Source organism: Anopheles merus, chromosome 3L, assembly GCF_017562075.2.
Source record: "Anopheles merus strain MAF chromosome 3L, AmerM5.1, whole genome shotgun sequence".
NCBI classification, from domain to species: Eukaryota; Metazoa; Arthropoda; class Insecta; order Diptera; family Culicidae; genus Anopheles; species Anopheles merus.
In genome coordinates, this window is record NC_054085.1 from 20,013,279 (window position 1) to 20,036,586 (window position 23,308).

At 46.5% G+C, this 23,308-nt stretch overlaps 1 protein-coding gene across 1 annotated transcript in view; it reads right to left on the bottom strand.

Moving 5' to 3' along the window:
- Positions 1–16,874, bottom strand: part of LOC121599790 — a 38,479-nt gene extending 21,605 nt beyond the window's left edge. Inside the window, exon 1 of the mRNA XM_041927861.1 lies at positions 16,661–16,874. The gene's annotated coding sequence lies outside the window, so the exon portion shown is untranslated. The remainder of the gene's footprint in view (positions 1–16,660) is intronic.
- Positions 16,875–23,308: the final 6,434 nt, after the last annotated feature.

The window sequence follows — 23,308 nt, forward strand, 5'->3', positions numbered from 1 at the left end:
TGCCAATTTTCAAGTGCGTACGATTCTTAAAGCCTAGTTTTATAGCTCTTCGTAGTCAAATAAGCGTCAAATGTTTTGAAATGAGAATTGAGCTGTCCACACATATTGCCAATAGAGGGTTGTAGTAAGAAGCTAATGTTCTCCTCTATTCTTGTTGCAGACATAGTATAAAATCTCGCTAAGATGTAGTCTCTTCAGGATGAATTGTTTCTTTAAGATGAATATTTTGAGGGTTCCGTCGTATTCCATGCATTTTACGTCTCTTCAAGATGCATATCTCCTTAAGGCGAATATTCTATAAGTTTCATATGCAATTTCATTACTTAAATTCTCTGAGATAAATGTTGAAAGAAAGTTCACAAACATATTTGTTCCAATGATGCCATGTTTTTCTCATGATTTCTTGGATACTTCATAGCAAACACCCTTATTAGTTTTCTCTAACATAAATATTTCTCTAAGCTGACGGTCCCTTGAAGATTCACGTTAGGGAGATTTCACTGTATGTATGCCAGTCTATAGGTTCTAGCTGTTCGTGGAATTTATCAACAGCTTGGCTACTAACTACTACGGTTCTAGTAATTATTCGTTGCACAGAACTCATTTTACCCAAACCTAATTAAATGGGGACACTAAAATACAAAGCTGAACTCAAGGATGGTTTGGACTAGGCAAGTAGATTAGATGCTTACCATTTTTGCCCTACTAATAACACTCATGGTAAGTGACCTGAAGATGAATTGTTTTAAATGAATTTCAACATAAAGGTCCCTTGCTGAAGTATTTCAATTTCATTTCATTAATGTGATAGTTAATAAAACGGTATTTTATTGACCTATCAAGAGCTGGATAGGGCATGGGCAAGAAAAGTTCATTAAAGCATTAAAACTAATCAATTTTGCAGAATTTCGATTACTACTGCTAGATTGAAACCTGTATAAGCAACTGGTCCATAAATACCACATGTACGGCAGAGGCTGATTAAATAAGGTTAATGAATAACATAAGTCATCAGAACAGATATTGGTTAGTTAAATAATGATTTGGCAATAAGATTATAACATTTTGGACATTAATTCCAATATATCTTTAGCATCGTGACCAGCTGAAGTGGTACAGTACAGATTAATTGTTGTTTCGTGGAAACTAAACCTATGGAATTTCGTAGTTAGAAGTCAAGATGAAGAGTTTTCACTTCCGTTGATGCAGAACTTTACTCCTTGTAATATTCTCATCATTTGTTTTAAATTAAAAAGCAGAATTGCGACTTTTAAATCAAACTTTTAACGTATTGTACAGACACTTTCTTATACATGCATTTATAGATCATGTTTGGAGTGTACCTAAAATTTAATGTACAAAGGAGTTCATATTTGAATACACATCTGGGATATTTTAAAATAAATTGTTACCTTGTTCCTTGAATTAGGAACATAATTCTCACAACAAATTGCTTTCAAATTAACATAGTCATAAATACCTCAACATCAGTAGGGCTGTGGTGTTTTCTCTCTTCTGTGCTGAAGGACCTGTGCTAACAAGATAACCGACATAAATCGCCTCATAGTCTTCCAATCGAAAACGTTTACCCAACCCGTACCAATGTTCGCCGAAAAATGTCAATCTGTGTATATCACCCTCAACGTTGGTTGGATTAATTTCTAATTAACGCAACCGCGAGAGCAACCTGAGCATGAGAAAGAATTAGAGCCAACCCGACTCATCATTTCCTTCCGTGAACGGGAAGCTCTACACGACACATGCTGATTGGCCAGTGTATAAAAATAAACATTTGTCTTTTGCCAATCGAAACAGAGGGGGAGGGGTGGAGGAGGGGGGGTGGATGGGTGAGTAAACACCACCACCCAACAGCGTAGTAGTACACACATCGTACGACCATTATCTAAAGTCAATGCACACACGACTTCCCGAAAGGTTTTCCCCCGCTTCGTACTGCAACGTCGCGCCACCAGAGCCACGGTCCAATAGGTCTGACGAATTACTACTTGACCTTGGTAGCGATAGATAGCTAGACAGTGTGTGTGTGTGTGTGTGTGTGTGTGTGTGTGTGTGTGTGTGTGTGTGTGTGTGTGTGTGTGTGTGTGTGTGTGTGTGTGTGTGGTGTGTGTGTGTGTGTGTGTGTGTGTGTGTGTGTGTGTGTGTGTGTGTGTGTGTGTGTGTGTGTGTTGTGTGTGTGTGTGTGTGTGTGTGTGTGTGTGTGTGTGTGTGTGTGTGTGTGTGTGTGTGTGTGTGTGTGTGTGTGTGTGTGTGTGTGTGTGTGTGTGTGTGTGTGTGTGTGTGTGTGTGTGTGTGTGTGTGTGTGTGTGTGTGTGTGTGTGTGTGTGTGTGTGTGTGTGTGTGTGTGTGTGTGTGTGTGTGTGTGTGTGTGTGTGTGTGTGTGTGTGTGTGTGTGTGTGTGTGTGTGTGTGTGTGTGTGTGTGTGTGTGTGTGTGTGTGTGTGTGTGTGTGTGGTGTGTGTGTGTGTGTGTGTGTGGTGTGTGTGTGTGTGTGTGTGTGGTGTGTGTGTGTGTGTGTGTGTGTGTGTGGTGTGTGTGGTGTGTGTGTGTGTGTGTGTGGTGTGTGTGTGTGTGTGTGTGTGTGTGGTGTGTGTGTGTGTGTGTGTGTGTGTGTGTGTGTGTGGTGTGTGTGTGTGTGTGTGTGTGTGTGTGTGTGGTGTGTGTGTGTGTGTGTGTGTGTGTGTGGGTGTGTGTGTGTGGTGTGTGTGTGTGTGTGTGTGTGTGTGTGTGTGTGTGTGTGTGTGTGTGTGTGTGTGTGTGTGTGTGTGTGTGTGTGGTGTGTGTGTGTGTGTGTGTGTGTGTGTGTGTGTGTGTGTGTGTGTGTGTGTGTGTGTGTGTGTGTGTGTGTGTGTGTGTGTGTGTGTGTGTGTGTGTGTGTGTGTGGTGTGTGTGTGTGTGTGTGTGTGTGTGTGTGTGTGTGTGTGTGTGTGTGTGTGTGTGTGTGGGTGTGTGTGTGTGTGTGTGTGGTGTGTGTGTGTGTGTGTGTGTGTGTGTGTGTGTGTGTGTGTGTGTGTGTGTGTGTGTGTGTGGTGTGTGTGTGTGTGGTGTGTGTGTGTGTGTGTGTGTGTGTGTGTGTGTGTGTGGTGTGTGTGGTGTGTGTGGTGTGTGTGTGTGTGTGTGGTGTGTGTGTGTGTGTGGTGTGTGTGTGTGTGTGTGTGTGTGGTGTGTGTGTGTGTGTGTGTGTGTGTGTGGTGTGTGTGTGTGTGTGTGTGTGTGTGTGTGTGTGTGTGGTGTGTGTGTGTGTGTGTGTGTGTGTGTGTGTGTGTGTGTGTGTGTGTGTGTGTGTGTGTGTGTGTGTGTGTGTGTGTGTGGTGTGTGTGTGGGTGTGTGTGTGTGTGTGTGTGTGTGTGTGTGTGTGTGTGTGTGTGTGTGTGTGTGTGTGTGTGTGTGTGTGTGTGTGTGTGTGTGTGTGTGTGTGTGTGTGTGTGTGTGTGTGTGTGCTTGGTGTGTGTGTGCTTGGTGTGTGTGTGCTTGGTGTACACTCGGCAGCACTGTTACGCCGATCGTTATCAGTTTTTAGGTCTTCTCGGTGGCTACGTCAAAACTACGTCAGAGCTGGCCGGGGCGTCCCATTCTTATCGCCCAGCTCAGCTCAGCTCATCGGACGACTCCACAATAAATAAAAAATTGTGTAAAAATACGTACTGCGACGTTTCAATGGTGGCCCAAAACCATTTACGTCACCCATACGCGATGCCCCACTGTTGACAAATACCTGTGCGCAGCGCTCCCAACCACCTTGACAAGGCGAACGTGTCCCAAACGTTAAGCGCAAAAATAAATACCTGCCGTCGATGGTTTGGTGGTTGGTGGCAACGCGAAAAAAAAAAAAATCCCGTGCCCCTCGGGTCATTCCCTTCTACCCGCCGCTGGTGCAAGGCCATAAAAGGTGTCAGGAAGTTGGCCACCGAGGGAGGGTGGTGCTGTGAGCAGCAAGTAGGGCTGGAATGTTCTCTTTCCTGTCGTGGAGTTGTGTCTGTTTGTGTATGTGTCTATATGACGTGAAAAGGGGTCGAAATATTAAAAATTAAATTAAACTCTACTCGATACACACACACCCCACACGGTAGCGGGAACTGGCTCGCCGCGCCCTAAACACGGCACACTCACACAGAAAGCAAAAAGGCCAGCACGGCCGTTCTCTTCCCGTGCTCTCGAGCTTTCTATTATCTCGAAACAAATGCATGAAAAAAAAACGGCTAAATAACTGCCGGTGGAACGGTTCCGTTCGATATGCTCATTTACGAAAGGGGCCCTTCGCGCTGTACAGACGGGCGCGCGAGTCATTCGCTCTCTTACTCTCCGGCCGTCTTTTTGTTCCCGATCTATCCACCGAGGGCGAGGGCCCCGCACCGCACAGCCCGGGCCACTTAGAAGGCGGAAGCGACGGGAAGCAAGAATAGTGCGGGATACAGCATACAGACACAAACACACACAAACACAGTCGAATGCGCATAAATGCTACCCAATAAAAACATGACTTTCAAAGCAAGCATTAAAGAGCGGGAGGGAGTGGGGCGGCACGGGACGAGGTGGCGAAGAGCAGGCCCTATTATCGGTGTGCTCTGCGGGTATGTACAGTTGCGCACGATACATGATGGGCCGCACACCGCACGAGAGATGCGCATCGAGGAAGCTCGGAAGGGACACATCTTCTCCTCCGTTTCCTGGGCTTTGGCTCTTTTCTTTTTTTGGTGCCCCTCGTCCATCTGAGCTCATTACACATTCCACACATTCGGGTTTTCGAGTTGCGAACCAGCAGCAAACGCGATGCTGGTCACAGTACATCCCAAATCCGGGTTTAGCTGATGCTGTCTTTCTCTCCCTAGCTCTCGCCTATCTCGTGGGACAGAAATTCAAATCAGTGAACCCCGCTTTTCCCTGCTACTGTCCATCCTTTATCCGTCCTTCGGTCTTTGGTGGCGGTAGGGAAGCTGTTGTTGTACGGGTACTGGTACTGACCGGGGTTTAGTACGCAGCAGTGCCCACCCGCATCCAACTGGACTGGCTGCGACTGTTGGGTCGCAGGCTAACCCTTGGATTACAACTGTGGGAGTGCGATGCGTAGCAAATCAATTTGATGCCAATACTTCAAGACACGGTTTAACAGTATCAGGGTAGCATACATTTTGCTAGTCAAAGCTATAGACATTTTGGGCGAAAGAATTCCGTCATATCGAGAGCTATTGCGAACTGGTTGCGATAAGGTCCTCATCTCACAAGCAATATCACCAAATTCATAGTGTCCTTCGGATATTCAATGTTTAAGTTGTCAGTCTATCAATACTGATGAAAACTTTCCAATGAGAGCATGTGCTAGGACTATTAACTCTGTTATCTAAAACATCTTAGATACCCATAAGAGTGTTAAAAAGTATTGCTTTAAAGCCTTTAAAACAATCAATCAGAAGTATTCTATTCTATTAATCAAGATATCTCAATATCATCCATGAAGACATCCGATCTCCAACAAATTCAGCCAATTAACTCGCAGTGCTCCCCTGTACCTCCTGTCGAACACCTTGTTAGTGGGACTAATGTCCGGCGTTCTCATATCATGCCCTGACCATCGTGTTCTGTCGGCCTGGGGAATGCAAGATCCGCTCGGGTGATCCAAGACTCATGTCTTTAGAGGTCCACTGGGCGAATCATGCATTTCGAAGTAGTCTTCTACATCTTAGCACGCGGTGAAGAGCTTAGTATGTACTATTCCCCTGTACAATGCGTCTCCGGATTTCGCTGCTGATATCATTGTTCGGAGTTTCGACCGTCCCAATATAGCAGAACTCCTCCTTCTCCTCTAGTATGTCGCCGTCAACTAATACGCTCCATGCCAATTGGGCCCTAAAATGGTCTGAGTCTCCGACAAGCAACTCACACACCTTTGCTGACTATCAAGTCTTTAAAAGTAGGCAAATAGGTGTATTCTACGCTTGCAATCGAAGCATCTCGACGTTTTGTGGATGATTGGTATGCAACACATCAGACATTTGTTCTATCGACATCGACTAAGAGGTTGAAGTGTTTGCAAGTAGTAGACATTTGTGTTTTACAAATCGGACATTGTTTTTAACCTGTTTCTAATTGTTTATTCAGCAGTCAAGCCCTGTATACGCACATAACAAAAAAGTTGTTCAATGTTTTCACGTGCTCGGGGCATGAGTTTTGTGAAGAATTAGAGTCAACAAAAACTGGAATCAAATTCTAAACTGAATACCCTTGTATTGTTTTTTTACTCTATTTCATTTTTAATCTTTCCTGCATACTCAATTATGGTGGCTCAAATATTGTAGAGTATAAGGACCATATGCGAAGCATTGGAACATAAGGATTCAATTCACTAATGTTTGGCTTCGATTCTCCTCAATTCTAGTTACAATTTACTTATTTCACAGATATTCTTCCTTTATCGCAAAGAACATCTCAAAATTATGTCCTAAACTACTGTGATACTATTGTTCAAAATTACATTAGAAAAGTATGACATACATAATTGCCGTTATTGCACAAAGTTCCCTAAAGAGTTTGTATGATACACCAACAAATAAAAAATCTTAATGTGCACTTCGGCAAATTTAACATGAAAAGTGCTCAAGAATATTTTCCCCCATTTGTTAGTTTTTATTCGAATCTCCATCTATCCTGGTAACCAAATACCAAAAATTACAATAATGAAATAATTGTTGCATTCAACATTGGTATGTCCCTCAAGTAAAAGGGAAAAACTCCCATATGATGGGAAGTTAAAATTCCTAATAAAAAAAAAAACCCAACCTACTCACCGAAGGGTTAGCCTACCAGCAAGCCTACCTTGCGCAAAAAAAACCCTCGAAGGAAAAAATCATCCCTCATGCACTTCGGTCCAGTCCAAAAGTTCCCATGCCCTCTTGCCACTCTCCCTCTCCTGCTCAGACCCGCTGTATCTCTCCCTGTCTCTCCGCCAGCATCCGCTCGCAGTGGTTATAATGTGCACAGCCCAATTTATACATATCTTTTAGGTTTCGCGCTTTTTCATCTTCATCTAGTAGCCGCCGGAGCACAATACAATATCGGCCCATCTCACATCGGCCCTCTCTTTGCCCTCTCTGTGCCTGTGTGTGTGTGTTTGTGTGTATGTTTTTTTACCCTCTCATGTCATTTCCAGAGAAGGAGCACAGCTTCTCTGCGCTTCCTTTCGGTGCTTCGCGGAAACCCTACAGCATCAAACCGTTCTCCCTTTCACAAGCATAAAACACACACACTGACCCGAAACAACCAGACGCAAATGCACTCTCGCGCTTCATCGCCCGAACGGCACCAAAACGGGGGAGACAAGTGTGTACGTGGCGCGAGACGGTGGCGTTTCTCCACGATCAACAACTCCCACAACGCAGCAAATTCTCCCACATTAACCCCCAAACCCCCTGCTCCATCGCGCCAAAGCGGACGTCGGCGCCGCAACAACCGCCCGTCCGCCCGCTCGCCAACACGGATGAAGATGATGACGGTTTTGTGTCGGCGATGATGATGATGATGACAAACGTGAGACGCATACCGGACAGCGCAGAAACGGGAAAGAGAGAGAAAGAGAGCGAGAAAGAGAGCGTGATCGAAATGGGGTTGAAGAGCGTAACAGGAAGCGTAAAACTTCATTCCGGGGTGGCTGTTATTGTTATTGTTTGTTGTAATGTTATTCTGCATACTTTTACTCATACTCGCTGTTTGCTCGATCTTATGCTCGATATATATGTATACATATCGCGCTCTCTCTCTTTCGCGCCCTCTTGTTGCTCCCTTTCTGTTACTCTTCTAATTGGCGGGAATTATTCTCGACTCTTCGCGTACAAATCGAACCCACGTAAACGCATCGGATGATGAAGCAGTAGAAACAACAGAAAAAAAACACACACACACACTCACACATCAGTGTGTTGCTGCATATCTTGCTCGAGCTTCTTTTCTAGCTGTTAGTTCTCTGCTGCGAGCAGTACCAGAGCACGTTCCCCGGGAAAACTAATTTGTGTTTTATGGTGGTGGCACGATTTCCAAACGGCTCAAGAGCAAAGAGAGCGAGAGAGTGGACAAAAAGGTGGACGCACTTACGCGGGGGAACAGCATGATGTACATAATGCTGCATATGCATGCATGCGTTTCCTATGCACTGGAGATTGCACTGGAGATTGCACCACCATCGCGACAGTGTGGCCCGTGTTGTCCAGCTCTAGTTGCGTGCTATTTGCGCATTACGCACCACTAGTTACCTTTTTCGCTCTAACGCCACACGTTTTGCCGCAAGCTACCTGCCGCCCTGGCTTGTTAAAAAACCCACACACACACCCAGACTAAGAAGAAGCCTCCGAAGGAAAAAAACGGTTCCATTTCCGTTTGCTCTTCTCGCCGTTTGACCAGGCGGAAGATGAAGCTCTGCCTCGCCCGCTACATGGGGCACTCTTCGAGCCTCTTCTTTTAGCACTCAAGGGCGCTAGGGTGCTAGAGAGGGATCGAGTGTTGCCTGCCCGTAACATCTGCTACCCACTCCCGCCCCGTTTCGACACGAGGAGCGGTGCTGTGGGACACTTAAATCATTTATGCCTTCTCGATTGCCTTCTCGCCCAAGGCCCGGGGAGAAATAATAATAATCATGCTGTCATGTGCGGCGGTGGCGGCTGGGTTTGGTAGGCAAAAGAGAAGCAAACACATGTGTGCGTGTGTTTGTGTGACCTTTTTTTCTTCTGTCTTGCGCTTTTTGTGCCGCCATGTCTGTGTTTTATTATCCGTACGAGCATGGGGACCCGGGGACTGTGGACTATCGCGAGAGTTTGGTGGACGCTTCTTTCGAACAGTTTGATATTGCGGTGCGTCTTCTAAATGCGCCCTTGTTTAAGTTCTTTGTTGTGGAGAAGGAAAAATGGAAAATTATATATAAAAACACAATTTAAGAGAGTGTCACTGAACGTGTCGGATGGTGGATAAGAGGTGATGGCTAGTGATGTGTTCTCTCGAGCGCACCCAAGACATCGATTCGACTCCTTTTATTGATTCGATCCGAGTTTTTCAGAATCGGAACCACTAGCTCCACCCGGAGTTGGTGTCTTCCAGAGTCGGAGTCATCCGGAGTCGGAGTCTGGCGGAGTCTGGGTGACTCTGACTTCGACTCCAGATAACTCGGAATTTAACAGCGGGTAACTTTGAATTTGACGCCGGATGACTCTAACTCCGACATCGGATAACTCAGAATTTGACTCCGGGTGATTCTGACTCCGGATGACTCCAACTCTGGATGACTCCGGATGAATTTGATTCTGACTCTGGATGACTCTGACTTCAACTCCAAATGACTCCGGATGAATTTGACTCTGACTTTGGATGACTCTGACTTTGGATGACTCTGACTTCGACTCTGGATGAATCCGACTCCGACATCGGATAAATCAGAATTTGACTCCGACCACGGATGAATTTGTCTCTGACTTTGGATGACTCTGGCCTTCACTCTGGATGACTCCGAAATCGGATAACTCCGAATTTGACTCCGGATGACTCCGACTCCGGATGACTCCAACTCCGGATGACTCCCACTCTGGATGACGCCAACTGCTGATGACTCCGAACGATTACGGACGACTTCGGACGGCTCCTGATAATGCTGGTCGGATCTACCTTCCGGAGCTAGTTCCGAAATTGTCCTAGTCGAATTGGAGTCGACTCCGGATTTTTGCCAACTTTACCCACCACTCGTGATGGTCCGCGCCCTCATGCCCGTGCCGTCCTCATAACGAACCGAAATCAATGATCCTACTCCAGGGCATTGAGAGCTTGAAGTTTAACGCACCTAACGGGCGTAGACAGGGATTGAATTGATTTCGAACTCTCGTTTCATCATTCTTCTTGCCGGCTGTCTGTTTTTGGTGGGGGGGGGGCTAACTCAGCACCCTTACCGGTCGTTTATTGATCGGAAGGCGACTTTCAAGTTGGAAAGGAAAGTTGCTTCCGCAGAAGCCTTCTTCCAGACTCGTGTAAAAGCATAATTCATACCAATTTTTATTTCCGTGAGCAATAATTTCCAGACACACTCTCCACCTCACACTTCCCACCGGTCAGGAAGTATCTTAAAGCGGGGTGGGGCGGAAGTTCCCCGCCCGGAAAGTACTACACTTCAAAAACAACGAAAAAAAAACAAAAATCCCAGCAAAAAGGCAGGCAGGCACGGCCGTATCCAGTGACCAGACGCGGACGGCGTGATTGAGTTCTTTCGTTTGTGCTTTGTGATTTCTCCTGTTTTTTTGTCTGCCCAAGATTTGCCACTTCTTATCGATGGTGTTGCGAAGAAGCTGTGAAAGAAAGGGAAGGAACCGGAGCGCCCGGTGGGAATGCAAACTGTGCAAGGGACATCCCGGACAGTATGGGCCTTTTCTGCAGGGAATAGGGAAAGGGATTTCCCAAAACTCTCTTCCGCTCTGTGAGTGGGTTTTCCCCCCCATCTTGCTTGGAATCCCTAACAGGCCACGTGTTTGCTGGCGCCATTGTGGCCTGCAAACTTGGGAAAGTGTGATAATAAAAATTACACAGAGTACTGCTTCTGTTTCTTTATTTCTTTCCCCGGGAAGTTCCGGCAGTGGTAACATAAGGGCGTCGCAGGTCGGAAACTCAAAAAGGAAACCAAAAACAAAAAACAAATCCTGGGTGGGAATTTACATAACGCGCTAGAAATTCGTTCCCGACTGTACCATATTGGCCCAATATGGCGGCCGGGTTTGGAAAATCAAATTCCCGTAAATTTTAACCTTCCTGTTTCTCGCCCACCGAACCAAGTGCGGGAAGGGCGAGGTAGATAATAATCAATAGCGGTTGAAATAATTGTACGGCGCCCCCGGTTTGGGTGTATTTCTTTTTCGGTGCTTCGCTAGCCATCGGAACCGCACACGCATTGGGAAGAACGGAACACGAAATTCTTATGGGAATGCGGGCGAAGGAGAGAGAGAGAGAGAGAGAGAGTGTGTGTGAGAGAGAGCGAGAAAGAGCCAGTCTCCTTTGGCATGAAAAAGCGTTTCTCGATGATCGAAATTAAAATAAGAAGCATAGCGCGCGTGGTGCGCGCAACATTCCGCCAATCCGATTCCAGGTTGGTCCCGGCAGCCCCCGCGGTCCCCTTAGACAAATCAGAGGGGGGGGATAGACACTGCTAAATAAAAGCCTGAGTGCGTGAGAAAGAGCGAATAAGATAATTGTACACATACAAGGGGTGGTGGCCGTGGGCAGCCGTGTTGTCCCTCGCATAATGAGCGTGAACACCACGCCGAGCAGGTATAAAAAACAGTTAAGAGCACCATCAATCGCCCGTACCGTTGCCGTGCTGGCAGGTGAGCCAGAGAGACAGAGAAAGAAAGAGAGAGAAAGAGAGAAATCCACCAAACTCACCACGCGCGAGCAAAAATAGGAAGCATAACATTATGCCCTACTGCTGGGTGTGCATGTTGTGAGGAATGGCAGAGAGCCCCACCATCACCCCCCGGAAGAGGCGGAAGAGGCCATTGTATCGGTGTATAGGTGTCGTTTGCTTTGCGATGGGTAAAACATCATCATCGCCCATCGGGGAAGGGAAAAAGTGGCTGGGAGCAGCCACGCGCTTATCGATAGTTTGTGCGGGCGCGCGCGAGCGAGAAAGAGCGAAGAAAACGGTTTTTTAGATTTTCCCCCTAGCCCGTCCGACCAGATTTGCTCGAGGAAAATGCAATCTTTTGGGGGGGGGGGGGGGGAAGGAGGTGGAAGAGAAAAGGGGTGGCTTGAAAAGTCAAGCCTTGGGGGGAAGTGGTGGAAAATGTGAAGTGAACCAGTAAAAAACAACGTTGAGTAAATTGCAATCCGTTTTGGTTCTGTGTGTTCCCGTTTTTTTTCTTACACACACGCGCTTCAAGACGCGCTTCCAGATGCAAATCGGATGCTAGAAGGGTGTGTTCGTGTGTGTGTGTGTGTGTGAAGAGCTCTATTATTAACTGGAGCGTAGAGGACAAAAAAAGGAAGCACAAAACGACGAACAAGAGATGAAGCAAAGATAATTAAAATATATCTTAAGCCTCACTTGCACGGCCCTTTTTTGTTGCTGTGGCAAACTTCACTCTTTGCGATTGTATGTGTGTGTGTGTGTGTGTTTGAGACGCAATATAACGCAATTATTTACCGTCAAAACCATAAAACTCGGCTCCCTTCCTCCGGCGAGAAAAGAATGGCAACATACACCAACCGAAACTGAACAAAACCAACCAAAAACCCTTAGAAAATGTACATTTCAACGAGTACGTGACTACAACAATGATGATTAAAAGTGTTTGCCGCGCGGCGCATTCGCGTTTAATGCTGCCGAAATTGTGCCCTGCCGCACTACGCTCCCCCTTCCCCCCCCCCCCCCCCGCATCACGCTCTGTGTGTACTACCCTAAAAAGGGGTAGTTTGGTTGAGGAGAGAGAGAGAGCGAGAGAGCGAGTAAGACAGAGAGAGCATAAATAAATAAATAGATAAATAAATGAACCAACAATTCGCAACAACCCCCCCCCCCCCCTTTGCGTGATGTGAGTGTGTGCCCGCAAAAGAGAGCGGGCATTTTTGAGGTTATGGTTGACACACACACACACACGGGAAAAGCATAAGAGTGAACGCTCCGGACGCTTCCCGACTTCCTTTCCATGTTGGCAAATTCCAACCCGAAAAAGAAAAAAAAAAACCAACCTCCCTCACCCTCCCCCCCCCCCTTTGGGAAACATGATCGGAAAACGGATACGACACTGTACACCTCTGTACACACGGTGAACAAGGCGTGGAGGAGGGAAGCAGTGGTGGACGAGAGTGCTCACCTACCCTCCGGGGGAGTGGGGGGGGGGGGGTTGTCTTAGCGGTGGCCCCAATTTGCTATCTTCTCTCGCGTGCACGCTCTCGTGCTCTTTCTCTCTCTCTCTCTCCTGCTCTCGCTCGCAGTAGCACAACGTGTTTAAACAGTGAACACCCCCTGTGACTGGAGACTGTTGGGGCAACAAACGTCACACTTCCACAGCAAACAGAAGGGTGGATTAAGAGGGGAGAGGAGGTGACAAAGACGAGAGGGACAGAGTAAGAGAGCGAGAGAGAGAGAGAGAGAGAACAATTGTTCAACTTTGCGTACCAAACCGGACCGGACCACCCCACCGCGCTTGGCAAGGATGGTCACATTAAATTGAACCCCTCAACCCCTGTCCCATCCTTACACCCCCCCCCCCTCTCCTGGCAGCTCAGAAAAGGGCTACCGAAAGAATTTCGGACCTGTCCTGGTCGGTGGGCGCACACAACCACACACACACACGTATGGCTAGCAAACGTTGAAGCAAAAACCAATCCAAATCGTAGCAGGCGGTCGGCGGGAAGCCTTGCGAAACTACTACTTTGTCAATGTGTTTTAGATGAGGCGCTGGTGGAAGGGCAAAGATGAAAGGAGGAAGCTTGTCTTTGTGTGCGTGTGTGTGTGTGTCGTGCTTCTGATCCGCCAAAGGGGGGAGATATGATGCGTACAGATGGATTGGGGATGGATTGCTTCGATATTCTTTTCGACCGGCGCACCACCACGGGACGTCCCAGGAGTGTGGGATGTGGGTACAGTGAGATGGGAAGGGGGAGGGGGGTGAGGGATGAGAGATCCCGTGAGGGTATTAATGTATATGTATATCCGTGACAAGTTTTTTTTTCTTTCTTGTGCACCGATATCGGGAAGGCGGGAGCGAGTAGCAAACATTGATTTTACTCTCCGGAGCGTTCCTTGAGCGAAGGAACGAACAAGGGGCTGAAAAGGGATGGAGTGGCAGTGGGGGGGGGGGGGGTTTCCACGTTGCAGGCATCGAATTGATGGGGAACAAGAAAACAAGAAACAGAAAACGAGAACGAAAGACGAGACGAAGGGAACGTGGTCGTGCCCGTGCCGCTATGTTATGACAACTTAGCAACCCCTGCCGTGTGCTCGGTACAGTCGGTGACGGTTTTTTCGGGCAGCAGTAGTGCGATTTAGGAAGGATTTTTTATTCTTTTTTATAATAGTGTTAAGCTTTTTTTTATAGTCCATGTGTTTGTGCATTTTACGTAATGGAAAAAAATCAATTATTGAAATTTGAAATAATGTATTTCAATAATTATGTAGGAGTATCGCATAGTCGAGAAGATCGAAGTAGAATTTGCATAAATTGTATATGTACAGTGATCTTTAATCTAATTTATAGCCATTTTATAAAAGCCTTTTTACATGGAGTTTGACAGTTGGTGGTTGAAATCTTTCGATTAATTGAAATGTATCAAAAGTATTAAAAAAAACCCATTTCAAACAACAACAAAACCGGTTTTAAAACGCAATTTTAGTTGTACACAAATGGTGAATTCCAATATAAAACGTAAAACGTCATTTTCAAATGTGTGAAATGACAGACCGGCTGAAATTGCAGCATTGAAGCTTAAATTACAGGGTTTTCTAAGTCACTATCGAATGTAAACATTGTTATTCGCTGCGTGCAATCCACACCAATCTGATATTTCATTTCCATTCATAATATTTTATTATTTCTTCCGCATGATTTTCAACATGACTCAAACTGTATTGATTTTGACAGTTCTTTGTAATATACTGAAAATCATGTCTTGAAACGATTTCATTTCATTTCATTTCATTTTTAAGCAAATACACCCTTTGACAGCTGTTGAAAATCATCTTGGATGCGGTGAATAATTATGTGTACATTCGTCAGTGACTTGGAAACCCTGTATAGAAGGAGTCGTATTTATAACTGTTTAAATATGTTTTGTATTTTTGTGAGCGACACAGTAATTTACGCTCTACATCCTGTCGCTTGATTCGTTTGCGAGAGTAATTTGTTTATTTTTTCCCATCTCCCCTAAATACACATTTTTAGCTATGTGTAATTATTCCAATTATCATCATTTTGTGTTGAGATCATTAAATGCATAGCATTTTCTTTAATAAAAAATACAATCAATAACAATATTTCAAAGTTTAAAGTGAATTCAAACAATATGCTCTAAATGGTTATTTGCATCTAATTATAGCCTTAAAGTTGCTGTGAAATGAAAAGTAACAACAGTAACACATTTCCATTGAAATTGTGTTTTATTGATTTCTATTGATTGAACAATTGGTTTTAATTGAATGTATAAATAACTGAGTGAATATTTGTTAATTCAATTGAGCACGAAATGAAAGAAAAATCGATAAAATGATACAATAGACTGGATTTCTGAAGGCAAATCCAAACCCACTCCCACAGGACGCAACCTGTACCACGCCACCGCATCGCAACTAGCAAGTGTAGCGAAACATTCGTGCAGCATTGTATCGACGTAAATCTTCCCGCCGTAAATTTGCACGATATATCTCTGCCCTTTTCCCCTCCATTCGGAACCCCTCCTTTCCCCACCAATACTTAGCGCACCAACCAACACTCTCACACACACACATTCAAATTCAAACACACCGGAAAACCAGCAATTGCTAGCCATACTACTCTCTCATTGTCACCACAGATATCGTTCCCCTTGGCTCAAAATCTCAATCTCTCCACCCTTCCGCCCTTCCACTCCTGCGTTCCTACCAGCCCAGCGTCATCACCGCACCTCCCCTCTGCCATCGCAGAAAAAAAAAAACCCCACCAGAGGTTACTTTGACCAGACTTCGAAAAAGGTGAAATGATTGATGTTTGGAATGTCGCCGCACCCGTCCCGCTGTGCCCCGCGCAATCATCCCCCATGCCTTTCCACCCCCCGCTTCACCACTTCTTGCCCCACACCCCCCCCCCCTTCTCCACCCCCCCTCAACCCCGATTGAACCCATTCCCTTTTGTTCGCGCGGGCTGCTCTCTTCGGCTGTTTTCTCTCACGCCCCGAAGAGTGTGTGATGCTCTCGCAATTTATAGTAAGATGCGCTCCAACCCGACATGCGGGTGAGGATGAAGGGGATGACTATCTGGGGGTGGCTATCGGATTTTGGAGTACGAGTGTGTGTGTGTGTGCGAGTTTAAATTATATCCACGTTTTCGATGACGAGCTGCTGCTGCTGCTGGTGCGCTTCCCTATGTGCGTCTTTATTTTCACCACGCTCTCGCGCTCATTTTTTTTCAAATGTTGCATGGGGAGGGGAGTATTGCAGGGAGGGACTGCCGCCGTGTGTTTTCTTTCTTTTCTATTCTGCATTTGTTTAGCCACAACTGAGGCTTCTTCGTTCTTGTTTTGTTTTTCGTTCCGTTGGGACAACGGCTGCGATACGCTTCCGTTTGCGTACTCTCTGCCCTTGCGTGCATGTATTTGTATTGCGATGAGTTTCGATTTTTCATGGCCCTTGCGCCACCACCACTACCCTTCAGATTTTATGCCACACTCACGACCTTGCCTACGATTCTCTGCTCACCGATACCGATCTCTGGCAGGCGGCTGCAGCTGTGATTTGAGGGCGCATTCGATGGTCGATGGTTTGGTCCGATTTTCAAGACTCGAAGGAAATCTTAACTGCACCGTCCAACGGTCGTCAGGGATGCCACTGTCGAGGGTTGATGATGTACGCCGCCCCGTCAAACAGGTTATATTGGGTGGGTGTGCGTGTGTGTGTGCGTTGTATTTCAAGATTTGTAGAGTAGGAATTAACTCACCCTGCAAAGTGCCTCCGGAACGTGATCGGATGTGGATAAAAGGTTGCTTTCTGTTGTTTTCGGATCCTTTAGGCACCCTTCGGTGGCAAGTAGCATATTTATAAGAACAGAAAAGTACACAGCAGAACACACGGATCGGCGGTATTACGGTATACGAGAACTCACCGGAACTCGAACGATTTGTTTTTTGAAAGACGTCAAATAAACCCACCACAAACAATGCGACAAAACTGCTTTCTTCTTCCTTGTTGAAACTGATCGGTTGCTAAGGTGATGATGTCTCACGCGTTCGCCTTGCTTATGTCACCTGCCAGTCTGTATATGTGTGTGTGTTTGTGTGAGACTGTCAGCGAAAGAGCATACCCGGAGCCACATTGCGATGCAGTGACTCAAACCTTTGGGGGCAAGGCGCGTATTGCTTTGTGTTTAAAATTATCCATAATTTATTCTCCACGAAACGAAAGTCGACCCGATGTCGTCGTGGTGTGTGTGTGTGTGTGTGTGTGTTGATGAGTAAGGGGCATCCTGATGAGGAAAGAATTGAAATGGAAGGAAAATTGTGATTCATGCCACCACCCCAAAACCCAATACCTTGCCCCAAAACCTTCGTCCGGTATGGATTGGCACACAAATCACGCACCACACATGCTGGAAAGTATGCGGTACGGACAGCATCTTATCTTATTCTAGGTTGGTGTTTGTTGGTTTGTGCCCTGTTTTTTTCTCAGAACCTCGCCGCACTGACACCAACAAACGGGCGGAAGAATAAGAAGGATCGCGGCTTGCTCTGTGTGCGCACGATAATCGTATTTGCTGTACGCGGGTGCGTGTTGCCGTTGCCAAGGGGCCAATGAATCGGGGGCATATTATTAAGCTACATAGTTTGAGTCGGACCGGGGGAGGGAAAAAACAAGATAAACTCTTACGCACACACACACCAAAGCAGAGACCAACACGGCACTGTATTAGGCTGTAAATGGGCAATATCATTTCACACACAGCGGCGTGTGCGGCGATGGTGGCTTGCGCGATGGTCGACGCGTCGCGGCGGTGAGAGTGGAATTTTACCATGCGGTTAACTGCCGATAGTGTGACAAAATGGACGCGCGTGAGCGAATGGTAGGTGATTAATGATTACGCCGTGGCGAATGGGGTTTTTTTTTTTGGTTGGAATTTTGCATCAAACAACCGGATATGGAGAACATGTGTTGTCTTGTTTGTTTATAGCTCAACCTTTCGATTGGTTATTTGTTCCTCATTATTTAATTTTGAACTTTATTATTTGTATTTTAAATTTATTCAATTTTTCATGTTATACACTGCATTAGAAAATAAATTGAAACTAGGTGATTTCCATTTTTTTTCCGGTGTCGGATAAATCCGATCCCGGGCTGAATCGGAGTTGGAATCAGAGTCCGGCGAATCCGGAAGGAAGCAATGTGGAGCTGGATACAGCCAATCCATCCATCAAGCATATTCAATCTAGTGCAGAACTCGGCTGGACTCGTTCTTTATGAGGGAGTCAAATCTGATTTTAATCCAGAACCAGAGTAAATGTTTCCATGCTGGAATCGGACGACTCCATTCCGGATACTACACAGAAATTACAATTGAAATAAATGAAGAATCGTTTAGTTTCAACTACTTAGTTCGTTAATGTTACATTGACTTGACACTAGATATCAATACACGTTAAAATTCTGTGAATTCTGAAGTATTGATGGGAAAAAATGAAGTTTTCCTCGGTTAAATCGATTTCGACTAGCTCCAAAATTTTCTGGAATCGATCTGGGATAGTAGGTCCGGAATCAGGTTACGGAATCGGTTCCAGAATCGGCTCCGGAAACAGCCCCGGAACCGGAATCGGCTCCTGATTTGGAACCGGCTCCGGAATCAGAATCAGTTCCGAAGTCAGCATGAGGTCCGGATTCGAAATTGGCTCCGAAATCCGAATCGGCTTCGGAATTGGAGTCGGTTTCGGCATCTCCGCAAGAATTGGCATTTGGGTCAGATGATCTTCTTTTTGGCATAAACGTCTTTCGGGGACTTGCCGACCTGTACATGCTTTCGAGACTTTAATCAGTACCACGCAACCGGATAGTCCTTGCAACGCGGAGACGGTTCATGGAGTCAACGCCGGAATTGGCTCCGGTGTCAAATCCGGAATCGGTTCCAGCATCGGAAACGTTTCGGGAATTTATTCCGTACTCAGAATCAGAATCGGGTAGGTCCGATTCTGAGCTCCCAACTTCTGAAGCTTTATTTTTAATGTTTGATATTATCAATCGCTCAAGAGCAGCTAGTTCCAAGTTTAAAGACACCATTTTTCTACAGATTACTCCAACACTGAGTCTGTATAATATGGAATCAATCTGAAATATATGCTTACTGTACGCTGATGTCATCATTGTTTGGCGATCAATCGTGTCTAGAGGATAGGAAAAGCCACCTGTTTTTATTGATTTTGGAGTTGAAACTCCGCACGGACGTGTTTCTACTTCATTGGGTCCTAGCCAAGTTCTGTTTGTTACTGAGTTAATAAACGATATCTTATAGATGGATAGAGTTGCAATAGTCCATTTACTTGTTAAGCTGGTCCGAATGATAGCTATAAACCCGATGATTTGTGGCATTCTACGTGCTCTTGTATTAATCCGTTTGATTTATTGTATTTATTAGAACACAGTTCACTCTATTGTGAAGACTGACGTAGCTTTCATACACTTCTGACGTTGCCTGGAGGGAATTATCCAAAGAATTCTTATCTTAGTATAGCATCTTGATAAAATGATAATAAAAAAACGCTTCCTTTCAGGGTATATTGAAATCATTGCCGCATTGATGCAATAAAAGGTTCGGTTTAAGTATAGAATTCGAATTATTGCTCACAGCCGGATGTACAGTGGATAAAACATAATTTATGAGCACTTAAATAGAGCCCTGAAAACGGCTGTATAGCGACTTTCCGAAGCAGATGACCTACTGTATGATTTATACACTTTTCTCTGCTTTTGTTCCCCCCCCTCCCCCCCTTTAATAATACATTGGCCATTAAAAACCCTTGCATTGATTTCGGCGTCGTTTTGTCGATTGATTTGCGCATCAACGCTAATGCCAATAAATGGTAAAATCCTATCGCGTAAAGCGTTTTGTTCAACACCCCTTCTCTCGCGAAACCGTTTTTCAGCACAGGACCGAAACGATACAAGCGTAACAAAACCAAAAAACCAAAAGTACAAAAATCGACCATCTGCCGAATAAAGTTGCGCAAAATGGATTAGCGTCGCGAACCAGGCGAACGGTATGCAATAAAAAAAATACGACCCTATACCCACCTCCTCCTCCTCATGCCCCTTTCTCTTTCTTTCATGCCTTATTCTTTTAAACATGATCGAGGTTACCGTTCCCCCGCAACCAGTTCACCAGTCCGCTGGCATGCCCGCTGGCAGTAGAACGGCCAACGGGTGGTGATGGTGGTGGTTCAAAAAATTAGCATAAACACACACACACACACACACACACACACACACACACACACACACACACACACACACACACACACACACACACACACACACACACAACACACACACACACACACACAACACACACACACACACACACACACACACACACACACACACACACACACACACACACACACACACACACACACACACATACACACACACACATACACACACACACACACACACACACACACACACACACACACACACACACACACAAGCTTGAATGTACGCTGCCGCACACCGTTCTGTTCACCGCTGTGCCCACAAGTCGTTTGCCCTTGTAAGCGATACACATTGCGTGCGTGCGCTTCGAGTCGGTGTGCGTGGAAGTGTGCAAAGGGAGGGGGGTGGGTAGGTGGTTTGCTGCTTTCGGTTTGTACAAACACAGCAGGCGGTGTCAGACACCAGTATTTAACAGTTTTAATGGCGGAACGGCCACCATCACCTGATAAATCCAATTCCACTCCATCCTTTTTTTTTGGTTGCTGTTGCGCAAAAAATTACGCCTTTTTAGCCATTTACAATAAGCAGGAAGGTGGGATGGGGGGCGGAGTGAAGAAGAAGCTAAATAAACACGCCCCATAGCATGACGAATAGTTGCGTCTCTTATCAATTGGCACGGTTTTTAGAAGGGAGCAAAAAATAAAACAGCAAAAACACCTGCGGATCATTCATCCCTTCCCTCCCAAACCCACCCGCTAGCAAAGAAGCAGCTAAGGTGGCTTACCACCATTTCTTCTTATTTTTCTTCCCCACACACTCTCTCTCTAATTCGTTTTGTTTCGCTCACCAACCGTGAATGTACTCCAACACGATCAGTTCAAGCGCTCTAACGCCTCTCTAACAACCGGAAGGAACACGTACGCAAAACTGTACGATTTGTTGGCGCAATGTAGTGCTGCGTATGGGTGTACGTGTGTGTGTGTGTTAGCGATGATATGGTGGACTTCGGTCGGCCATTAAAACAGACTACTACTAACGGGCTTTTATCTACTCTTTATTGATCTTCTTCAGCCTATTGGGCAGCGTGAGATGCGGTGGTGGTGAGCGCTTAAGCCGCGCCCGCGTGCCCTGCGGAAGAGAAAATGGTGGCGTGAACTTAGTGTATGTGCTGTATGGAGCGCACCCACGACTCCGATCCGACTCCGACTATTGTTAGTTCGATTCCGACTCTGGCAAAATGGAACCACTAGATCCGCCCGGAGTCGGAGTCGTTCGGAGTCGTTCGGAGTCGTCCGGAGTCGTCTGGAGTCGCCTGGAATCGTTTGGAGTCGCCTGGAGTCGTTCGGAGTCATCCGGAGTCGTTCGGAGTCGTTCGGAGCTGCCCGGAGTCGTCTGGAGTCGTCCGGAGTCGGAATCGTCCGGAGTCGGAGTCGTCCGGAGTCGGAGTCGTCCGGAGTCGGAGTCGTCCGGAGTCGGAGTCGTCCGGAGTCGGTGTCGTCCGGAGTCACCTGGAGTCGCCCGGAGTCGGCTGGAGTCGCCCGGAGTCATTCGGAGTCGGAGTCTTCCGGAGTCGTTTGGAGTCGTTAGGAGTCGCCCGTAGTCGCCTGGAGTCGCCCAAAGTTGTCCGGAGTCGTCTGGAGTCGTGCCGAGTCGTTCGGAGTCGTTCAGAGTTGTCCGGAGTCGCCTGGAGTCGTCCAGAGTTGTCCGGATTCGTCTGGAGTCGTAGTTGTCCGGAGTCGTTCGGAGTCGTCCGGAGTCGTTCGGAGTCGTCCGAAGTCGTTCGGAATCGGAGTTGGTCGGAGTCAACAGGAGCCGTGTGGTTTAATGTACTTGTGATCAGACATTTCCTTTCGTTGTGATTTTGTGTCTTTCACTTTGCGCGTGCGACTCCGAGGGACTCCGGACAACTCTGGGCGACTCTGGGCGATTCCGGACGATTCCGGCCCATTTGGGACGATTCCAAATGACTGCGAATATTGCAGCGCGGATCTACCTTCCGGAGTCGATTTCGAATTTATCGGATTCGGATCGGAGTCGACTCCGGATTTTTGCCAACTTTATACGGACGTCACAGGAAGCGTAAACTTTTGCGTAAATTGGTAAATTTCAGCCATACAACCCTATAATCTTTTGACAGGAAGTTTACGCTCTCCCATACAAATCAAGCGTACACTTTTTGAGTTTACGCCTCGTGTGACGTCCGTATTACCCATCACTAGTGTGAACCTAGAACGCGGCGTGGAGTGACAGTAGCCGCGCGTATGCAAAACCGATATGGCGCTACACGACGCTATGGGCGAGCAGGGAAATCATTAAGATAGCGCTCCGCGCACAACATCCTCTCCACTGGTTGCTGCGTTCTTTGCTTTTCGTTTGCTCTCTTTTTTTCCTGTAGTACTGCGATATCTCACTCTCTCCTTCTCTGTCTCTCTCGTGCTCTATTTACTCAAAAGGCGCTTCAGCGTCCTTCAGCGTCGTCGCGTACGTAGTAATTGTTGATAAACCAGCTCGTCTCGTGTTTTTTTATTTTTATTTTTCCTGTATCTCACCTTGCGCACCCGGTCTCGTTATTGCGGAATTTCACCACTTCGGACCACTTTCTCCCCTACCCACAGGTTGTTGGTTTGGAAAGTTTGTTTGTCGCGCTTGTTTGTCCAAATGCGCAAAGAATGTGTAAATGATGGCCCGAAAGAAAAAAAAAAACTAACCCCTCCGCAGGCGTCTGAAATGGCGGCTCGGGCACCAGCCACCCGCGGGTCACGCACCCAATCGGAAGAAAACCCCTCAAACGGGGTGGAATAACCCGGTGGTCAGAGGAACCGTGAGGACTGGAGTGGCGCCGTGTTAACGGAGATGACGATGAAGACGAATTCCCCGTCGCAACACACCTCCCCCGGTGTCTGGGAAGGCACGCGGGCGAAGGCAAAAGGATGAACGCAAAAGGGAAAACAATATAATCGCCACCCCCCCCCCCCCCCTCTCCCAGGAGCACGACGACGTCTGACGGTTGGGATTTTGTATGCCTTCTTCCCTTTTCCGCTGATTCTCGGACCGATAGCTAAACGAGAAACAAATCAAAGTAAACCGGGCGTTGAGACATAAACATAACAGAGCGATTTGGATGCACACGCACACATCCATACATTCATATAACAACAGTATTGAGTGAGTG